The sequence below is a fragment of the Triticum aestivum genome, chromosome 6B (genome assembly GCF_018294505.1).
Source record: "Triticum aestivum cultivar Chinese Spring chromosome 6B, IWGSC CS RefSeq v2.1, whole genome shotgun sequence".
Lineage (NCBI taxonomy): Eukaryota > Viridiplantae > Streptophyta > Magnoliopsida > Poales > Poaceae > Triticum > Triticum aestivum.
Window position 1 is genome coordinate 193,944,752 of NC_057810.1, and position 10,270 is coordinate 193,955,021.

Consider the following 10,270-nt stretch of genomic DNA (forward strand, 5'->3'; position numbering starts at 1 on the left):
ATTTTACCTGTGCCATATAAGTAGAAAAGAGTAAACGCTTGGCAATGTAAGAACTTTTCTTTCGAATATCATCATTGATTTCTTTTAAGAACCCATGATCTTGTTCCAAATTTAGCTTCTCTAAGCGTAGCTTCTCATGAGTCTTTCAAAGCTCTTGATGATCCTCTAGAGTTGTTTCATGAGCTAACTTAAGAGTGTTTAGTTCTTTAGTTAGACACTCAATCTCCTTCTTATCATTGTCGTTCATTTCCTCTTGATTAGCATGATTAGTAGCAAATTCATCATGGTTTTCATCACAAGTCTTGTAAACAAGTAAATCATCATCACCTAGCAAATCATCTTCATCACTATTGAAATCAACATACTTGGGGTCTGATACCTTAGGGCATTTAGCCATGAAGCATCTTCCAATTCCTTCATTTGGTGAGTCAAATATGTCGTAGGAGTTGGATGACACAAGTGCAAGATCGGCAACACCTTCATCTTGAGTATATTTGGAGTCGGAGTGATAACTTCTCTCGGAGTAGTTGTCGGAGTCGGAACCAGAAACCCATTCACCAACATGAGCTTGATGTCTTCGTCTTGTGTAGTTCTTTGATGACTTGTCCTTCCTATCTGAATCATTGCTTCTACGAGAGGGTCTTCGTTCATAACAATCATCTCTACTCCTCTCTCTTGGTGGTGATTAATCTCTTTTACTTCTCCTTTTAAGTGAATATTCTCTTCTCTTGTAGGGAGTCATACACTCATTGGGGTAGTGTCCGGGTCTTCCACAATTGTAGCAATTACGATCATGACTATAAGATCTTTTGTCATTGTAGGACCCTGACTTGGAGCTTCTCTCTTTGCTTCTATTCTTGTAGAATTTGTTGAAGTTCTTCACCATTAAGCTCAATTCTTCATTGAAGACTTAATTCTCACTTGATTTGTAGGAGCATCACATGAGGCTTTGTAAGCACCGCTTGACTTGTTGTGAAGCTCTTCCTTACCTTCAGTGACATCGCATGAGCAACAATTCTACCAATGACTTCCATTGGCTTCAGATCTTTGTAATTGGGCATCATTTGGATCTTAGGATCTTCTTGATTATGAATTTGTCGGTCATCTCTTTGCTTCCTAAGCCGGCAATCTCATTTGTGATGAGAGCAAGCCTAGAGTCCATCTTAGCAACTCCTTCACCGTCCTTCATTTTGAACTTGTCAAGTTGAATTTGGAGCACATCCAATTTGGATTCCTTAACAGACTCGGTACCTTCGTGCATATCAACCAACATATCCCAAATTTCCTTTGCATTCTCAAGATGGCTGATTTTGTTGAATTCTTTGGGGTACAATCCGCTGAAGAGAATATCGCAAGCTTGAGCATTGTATTGCAACATCTTCAACTCTTCCGCGGACGCCTCATGATCCGGTTCTCCTCCATCCTTGAAGTATTCACCTTGCAATCCAATATGCACAATATCCCAAATAGCAGGGTTATGACCAAGAATATGAATTTTCATCTTATGCTTCCAACTAGCAAAATTAGTACCATCAAAGTAAGTACCTCTACGGTGGTAATTTCCCTCGCTAGACGCCATACTCTTCTAGGTTGCGAAACCAAGGCTATGATCACCAAAGCTATGGAAATCAAGGCAAATGGAGACCAAAGCTCTTATAGCACTTGTAGGATCGAAAGTAGGTCTAGAGGGGGTGATTAGACTACTTGACCAAATAAAAATCTAACCTTTTCCCAATTTTAAGTGTTGGCAGATTTTAGCAACTAGCACAAGTCAAGCAGTCAGCCTACACATGCAATTCTAAGAGTGTAGCAGCGGAAAGTAAAACATTGCATATGAAGGTAAAGGGAAGGGTTTCGAGAAGGCAAACGCAATGTAGACACAGAGATTTTTGGCGTGGTTCCGATAGGTGGTGCTATCGTACATCCACGTCGATGGAGACTTCAACCCACGAAGGGTAACGGTTGGGCGAGTCCACGGAGCGCTCCACCCATCTATGGTCATCGCCCCACCATGGTCATCGCCCAAGAAGGACTTCCCTCACTCGGGTAGATCTTCACGAAGTAGGCGATCTCGTTGCCCTTACAAACTTCTTAGTTCAACTCCACATCTTGTCGGAAGCTCCCAAGCGACACCTAACCAATCTAGGAGACACCACTCTCCAAAAGGTAATAGATGGTGTGTTGATGATGAACTCCTTGCTCTTGTGCTTCAAATGATAGTATCACGAACACTCAACTCTCTCTCATAGATTTGCCTATGGTGGAAAGGTGATTTGAGTGGAAAGCAACTTGGGGAAGGCTAGAGATCAAGATTCTTGTGGTAGGATTGATATATCTTGGTCTCAACACATGAGTAGCTGGTTCTCTCTTAGAAAATATGTAGTGGAAGTGTAGGCACATTCTGATGGCTCTCTCTCAAATGGAGAAGGGGGTGGAGGGGTGTATATAGCCTCCAAACAAAATCCAACCATTACACACATTTGACCCAACTCGGTCAGACCAATAGAAGAACTAGGTGAGACTGATTTAGTTCAAAATGTGAATGTTAGGAATCTCGGTGGGACCGACGAGGTCAACTCAGTGGGGCTGATGTGCTAGGGCTTAGGGAAAACTTCAACTCGGTGAAGCAAATTGCTTGAACTTGGTGAGACCGGTTTCAGCAAAGAGGAAACAGAGAGTTGGTCAAGCAAACTTGGTGGGACCGATTGCTCATCTTGGTGGGACCAAAATATTACGAAGGGAAACAGGGAGTTTGCAGGGCCATCTTGGTGAGACCGAGATCCATATCAGTGTGATCGAATTGTCTAGGGTTTCTGGCAGTGGCTATGTCAACTAAACGCGATGGCGCCGTATAGATCATTTCGGTGCGGCCGAGTTTGACATGGAATTTTTGACATATGTGGAAATGAGAAAGTGGTTGAGGGTTTTTGGAGCCATATCACTAAGCACTTTGAGCAAGTAGACCATTAAGCAACACCTCATCCCCTTTTAATAGTATTGGCTTTCCTATGGACTCAATGTGATCCCGGATCACTAAAATAGAAATGAAGAGTCTTGAGCTTTTGCCAATCTTTCTCCTTAGGATTTTGAGGGGTCCACATCTCTAGTCCATGCCATGCCAATCAATGAACTTTCTGAAATATTTCACTTGAAATGATATTAGTTTAATGAGCTATATGTTGTTATGAATTATCAAAACCACCCAGGGATTAGTTGCACTTTCAACAAGCCCAGCACAGATAGGCATCACCTGCAAGCCAACTAAAAAGCCACGGTGGTGGCGAAGCAGCCCGCCTCCCACCAGTCTCTCAGGTCCTCGATGATCATGCTCACCACTCCAGCCGGGTGTCTAGCTTGTATTGCTTCCAATTTGGCTAAATTGCATCTTCTTAGCTTACACATTATACCTTTGAATATGACATGCCTTCCTGATTTTGGTACATACTACTACATCTGTCTATTAACCATGTTCTTACATCAAACTATTGTTCTTGGTATCCCTCATCAATCACTTATGATGAGACAGTCAGGCTCGTAGATTGCTGTAAGAAAAGATCCTCTTTTAAAGAATGTAGTGTCAGCCTCCCCACATGATTATCAAGAAACAGTAGTGCTAGATGAAGATAGTCAACATAGCTCTATAGTTGATGACCGCATTTCCCCTACACCACCATCGCATGTGCTTGCTCTAACTTGGCAGCGTGACATGTGGTTGCATGTTGCATATAGTGTCTAGATTGTAATTCTTCCAATCTGGTTAAATTGCATGTGCTATTCTACTTAGTTTATACATTATACCTGTTAATGTGACATGCCTTCCTATTTTTGGTACATAGTACATCTGTCTATTAAGCATGTCCTTACATAAAACTATTGTTTTTTTGTATCTCGCATCAATCAATTATGACGAGACACCTTTAGTATATGCAGAGTGATATTGGTTGCATCTTTAATATGATTTATAGCATGCACTGCTTCTAATTTGTTGAAATGCCATTTATGATGGGACGCTTTTAACTTGGCAGAGACATATTGGTTACATATTTCATGTGGTGTCTAGCTTGTATTGCTTCTAATTTGTTGAAATGGCTTCTACTTAGTTTACACAAATAGTTGTGAATATGCGTTGTTGTCCTGTTTTTTGTACATATTCCATCCTCGTATCATGTGTTTGTGTTACATCAAAGTAGTGATTGTCAGTATCATGCATGAATGAGTTCTGAAGAGTGAATTTTATTGCTTTTTCTTACCGATTTTAATTGACAATGCAAAATCAATAAAGCGGAAGGAAATTGGCAAGGCAGTCGATAAAGGTGCTCCTCCCAAACAACTGAAATGGAGGACCTCTATAGATTCTACTCCGGCATCCCCCCAAGAAGAATTGCAAGACAACACATGCATAGACACTCAACGTAACTGTGTTGATGATGAGCACATCTCCCCTAGTCTACCATCACAGGTGCTCCCTCTAACTTGGCACTGTTATATGTGGTTGCATGTTATGTATGATGTCTAGCTTGTATTGCTTCTAATTTTGTTGAATTCTATCTTCTTACTTTACACATTATACTTGTGAATAAGACATGTGTTCCTATTTCTAGAACATACAATATCTGTATATCACACCATGTTCTTACATCAAAGTAGTACTGTTGTGTAACCTGCAACAATCACTTATCATAAGACACCTTTAACTTGGGAGTGTGATATAGGTTACATCTCGCATTCTTTTCTAGTTTTTACTACTTCTAATTTGTTGAAATGGCACTTATGACAAGACAGTTCTAACTTGGTAGAGTGATATGCGTTGCATCTTTCATATGGTGTCTAGCTTTCATTGCTTCTAATTTGTTGAAATGACTTCTTCTTAGTTTACACATCATAGATGTGAATATGCAATGTTGTCCTTTTTTCTTACACATTCAATCGTCCTATCATGTGGCCGCCTTACATTAAAGTAGTGCTCGTCAGCATCCTGCATCAATGAGTTCTGAAAAGCGATTTTTTATTCATTTTACTTGTGGGGTTGAATTGACAAGGCAATAAAATTAAGTATGAGGAAGGAAAAAATTAAGGCAGGGACTAATGGCGCTCTTCCGGCGAAACCGGCATCCCAGGTGATTTCTCTAGATCAGCAGTGTGATATTGTCTTGCATGTTGCATATGTTGTCTAGCTCGTATTGCTTGTAATTTGATTAAATTAATTTTTCTTAGTTTACACAAATAGTTGTGAATATGTCATGTCATCCTGTTTTTCGTACATATTCCATCCTCGTATCATGTGTTTGCCTTACATCAAGGTAATGGTTGTCAGTACCATGCATGAATGAGTTTTGAAGAGTGAATTTTATTGCTTTTTCTTGTCGGTTTTACTTGACGATGAAAAACCAATAAAGCAGAAGGAAATTAGCAAGGCAATGGGTAAAGGTGCTCCTTCCAAACAACTGGAACAGAGAGCCTCTACAGATTCTACTCCGCCATCCCCCCAACAAGATTTGCAACACAACACATGCATAGACACTCAATGTGGCTGTGTTAATGATGATCACGTCTCCCCTTGTCGACCATCACAGGTGCTCCCTCTAACTTGGCACTATTATATGTGGTTGCATGTTATGTATGATGTCTAGCTTGTATTTATTCTAATTTTGTTGAATTCCATCTACTTACTTTACACATTATACTTGTGAATATGACACGTGTTCCTGTTTCTAGAACATACAGTATCTGTCTATCACACCATGTTCTTACATCAAAGTACTATTGTTGTGTAACCTGCAACAATCACTTTTCACAAGATACGTTTAATGTGGGAGTCTGAAATAGTTTGCATCTCACATTATTTTCCAGCTTGTACTACTAATTTGTTGAAATGGCACTAATGACGAGACAGTTTTAACTTGGTAGAGTGATATTCGTTGCGTCTTACATATGTGTCTAGCTTTCATTGCTTCTAATTTGTTGAAATCCCTTCTGCTTAGTTTACACATCATAACTGTGAATATGCAACGCTGTGAATATGCAATGGCACTAATGACAAGAGACCTTTAACTTGGTAGTGTGATGTTTTTTTCGTCTTGCATATGATTTATTTCTTGTACTGCTTCACATTTGTTTAAATGCCAGTTATGACGAGACACTGTTAACTTGGCAGAGAAATATTTGTAGCATCTTTCATATGGTGTCTAACTTCCATTGCATTGCTTCTAAATTATTGAAATGCCTTCTGTTTAGTTTACACATCATAGTTCTGATTATCTCATGTCATCCTGTTTTTTGTACATTTTACATCCTCCTATCATGTGGTTGTCTAAATTCAAACTTCAGTTCGTCTATATCACGCATCAATTTGTTCAGAAGAACTAAATTTGTATTCCTTTTTTGTCGTCTTGACTTTACATGGCATAGAGAAAGAGGAAGGAACACAGAATGGCAGGGATGGTGTTACTACTCAGGACGCACAAAAACGGAAGTGGAAGAATTATGCAGATTCTGCTGGTACTGATGGTGCAATAGAAGGTCAAAGTCCACCTGAAAATTGTACAAACATGGTATCCCATGCTACACCAGCTGCAAAACAATCCAAACACAAACGGATAGCTTCCACCAAACAAGTAGCGACAACCCTAGTTGTTGCAACACCTTCAGCTGCATGAGTTACTCGTTCGTCAACTCAGTCAGCGTTAAGTTACCAAGCTCCCTTGCCACATGACACTACTTCCGAAGCACTCTTGACACAATACGAGTTGGCAAGATAAGATGAACCTTGTGAGCTTCAACAGCAAGAAAGTAGTTGCTGGAGTCAAGTTACAGTTGCATGCTTCTTTATTTGTAGTCTCACAATTTGATGTACAGTAGCACTACCTATGTTCGTTGTTGGACTAGCACCTAGGCGCAAGAGGAAACAGACATCAGGGATAATGCCCGATATATTAACTAAATCTAGAGGAGGAAGAATGGAGATCTGTTTCGGGGCGGGTTTAAAAAGGCCACGTGATGCTACAGAGTCAGCCAAGTTAGTATCAGATGCAGAAGTTGTTGTTAGGTGTCATGCACGTATCCTCCCAACATGGATTTAGTACAGGAATGACAAACACGAAACCCAGTTCAACACCTTCCTCGACCATTTATCTGTAGGTATGGTTATGTATGGAAATTAGTAATACCATCTTGCTCTGTCACATACTTTCTAGGTTGCTGGTAATGAGACTCCTATAATTTTCAACAGATGAGGTTCAAGTTGGATAGCCAAGATGATGCAATCAGACAAGCACGCACCAATGTTTTCAAGTCCGCTCTGCGACAGTATCGATATAACTTGAGGAAAAATCACTTTGAAGGCAAGGGTAACAGTAAAGTTGCCCAAACATCTCCAGTGGAAAATATATCAGATGAACACTGAAGAGGCATCGTTAAACACTTGTCTGATCCTAAGTATCAAGTACGTTATGTGTGAGGCACATGCGTAAATAGGACTTCAACTTTTCAGATCACATATTGAACTCCTATTTATGCATGTGCCTCACAAATCTATCTTCTTGTAGGTGAATTGTTCAAACAACAAGGCCAACCGTATGAAAGTGAAATTCCAACAGACGACATGATCTCATAGCTATATTGCACACTACGAGGCTCTTGTAATTAGCTGTTGTTTTACCCTTTTTGTTGTGCCATATTATCAGATCTATATTGACTTGTTCCAAATGCATACGAAAGACTGCAAGGACGAAAAAGTACCTGAACCAAATGTTGTGGAAATCTTCAAGGACTGTCACACTAGCAAGACGAAGGGAATGACTACACCAGTCAAAGTCGCTATTGTAAGTCCTTAATCCTCATGCCTTTTAACTACTACTTACTCTGACTTGTGTATTGAACTGCATGATTTGCAGCCAATGTCTATTACTCTTTTCAATTTTATATACAATTGTCTTAGCGTATCATTGCACCTTACAAGGTTTAAAAGAGAGGAGTGATGTTCCTTTGATCTTGATCTGTAATCTAGTTCCGTGTTGGACTTGTCTACACAACGTTACAATTGCATGTTTGTCTGTTCTCAGTTGTTTTGTGATATGAATTATGTCATACCTTTATTGTCATAATCAATTGAAACCTCTTCCAAAATAGTGGAATCATCATTAAATAAAGTCATGACCTCTCCAAATCTACTTTGATAATTATCACAATAAGATTCAACACCTTCCAAAATAGTGGGCTCATTACTACTTGGAGTTGGCACTCTTCCAAACCCACTTTCATCATTGTAATCATCATAAATAGGAGGCATGCAATCATCATAATAAATTTGTTCACCAAAAGTAGGGGGACTAAAAAGATCATCTTCATCAAACATAGCATCCCCAAGCTTATAGTTTGCATATTATTATTATCATGGATATTCAAAGAGTTTATACTAATATCATTGCAATCATGCTTATTATTCAAAGATTTTCTGCCAAACATTTTGTTGAATTCTTCTTCTAACACTTTGGCACAATTTTCCCATCCATCATTTTTTTAAAGACACTATAAAGATAAGAAATTTGGCACAACTTCACTTCCATTTTTTTGTAGTTTTCTTTTATAAACCAAACTAGTGAATAAAAAAGAAACTAAAAGATTCAGTTGCAAGATCTAAAGATATACTTGATACGTCTCCAACATATCTATATTTTTTTATTGTTCCATGTTATTATAGTATTAATCTTGGATGTTTATTATGCAATTATATATTATTTTCTCGGACTAACATATTAACCTAGTGCCTAGTGCCAGTTGCTGTTTTTTTCTTCATGTTTTTGGCTTTTCAGGAAATCAGTACCAAACAGAGTCCAAACGCTACGAAACTTTTTGTCAATTTTTTCTGGACCAGAAAGGACCCTAGAAGCTTCGGGTGAAGACCTAAAAAGTCACGAGGGAGCGACAAGCCTGCCAGGTGTGCCCCAGCGGGCGCCCCCAGGCTTGTGGGCCCCTGGTGGCACCTCTTGGCTTAATTCCAATTCTATAAATTCCCAAATATTCCCAGTACATTAGAGAGCCACCCGAAACACTTTTTCCGCTGCCGCAGGTTTCTACTCTTCCGAGATCCCATCTGGAGGACTTCTCCAGTACTCTCCCGAAGGGGGAATTGATCATGGAGGGCTTCTACATCATCCTTAATGCCCTTGCGATGATGCATGAGTAGTTTACCATAGACTTATGGGTCCATAGCTAGTAGCTAGATGGCTTCTTCTACCTCTTTAATCTTCAATACAATGTTCGCCTCGATGTTCTTGGAGTTCCATTCGATGTAATCTTGTTTTGCGATGTGTTTGTTGGGATCCGATGAATTGTGGGTTTATGATTAGAATATTCACGAATATTATTTGAGTCTTCTCTGAACTCTTTTATGCATTATTTTTATAGCTTTGTATTTCTCTCCGATCTATCCTTTTGGTTTGGCCAACTAGATTGATTTATCTTGCAATGGAGAGATGCTTTGCGATGTGTTCAATCTTGCATTGCTCAATCCCAGTAACAGAAAGGGACATGACACATATTTGTAGCATTGCCATTAAGGATAAAAAGATGGGGTTTATTCCTATTAGTTGAGTTTACTTTGTGTACATCATGTCATCTTGCTTAAGGCGTTACTCCATTCTTTATGAACTTAATACTCTAGATGCATACTGGATAGCGGTCGATGTGTGGAGTAATAGTAGTAGATGCAGGCAGGAGTCGGTCTACTTGTCTTGGACATGATGCATATATGCAAGATCATTGCCTTGAATATCGTCATAAATATGCACTTTTCTATCAATTGCCCAACAGTAATGTTTACCCACAGCCTCTAGTGAAAACTATGGCCCCCGGTCTATCTTTATCATACATTAAAATCCAAAAATACCTTGATGCACTTTATTTACCATTATTTTTATTTTGTGCTTTTGTTTATCTATCTACCATTATCAGACTTGATCCTTGCAATTAATTGCCAAGGGATTGACAACCCCTTATTTGCGTTGGGTACAAGTATTTGTTCTTTTGTGTGTAGATGTTGTTCACGAGGTCTTGCATGGTTATCCTACTGAATTGATAACCTTGGTTCTTAACTGAGGAAAATACTTATCTTTACTGTACTACATCATCCTCTCCTCTTTGAGGAAATCCCAACACAGCTCACAAGTAGCAATACCTTCAAGCACTCACCTCCCCAGCAACAGCATATATACTATGCAACTTTTATTCTTGTAGACTCGATTGGGCCTCCAAGTGCAGAGTTTTGTAGGAC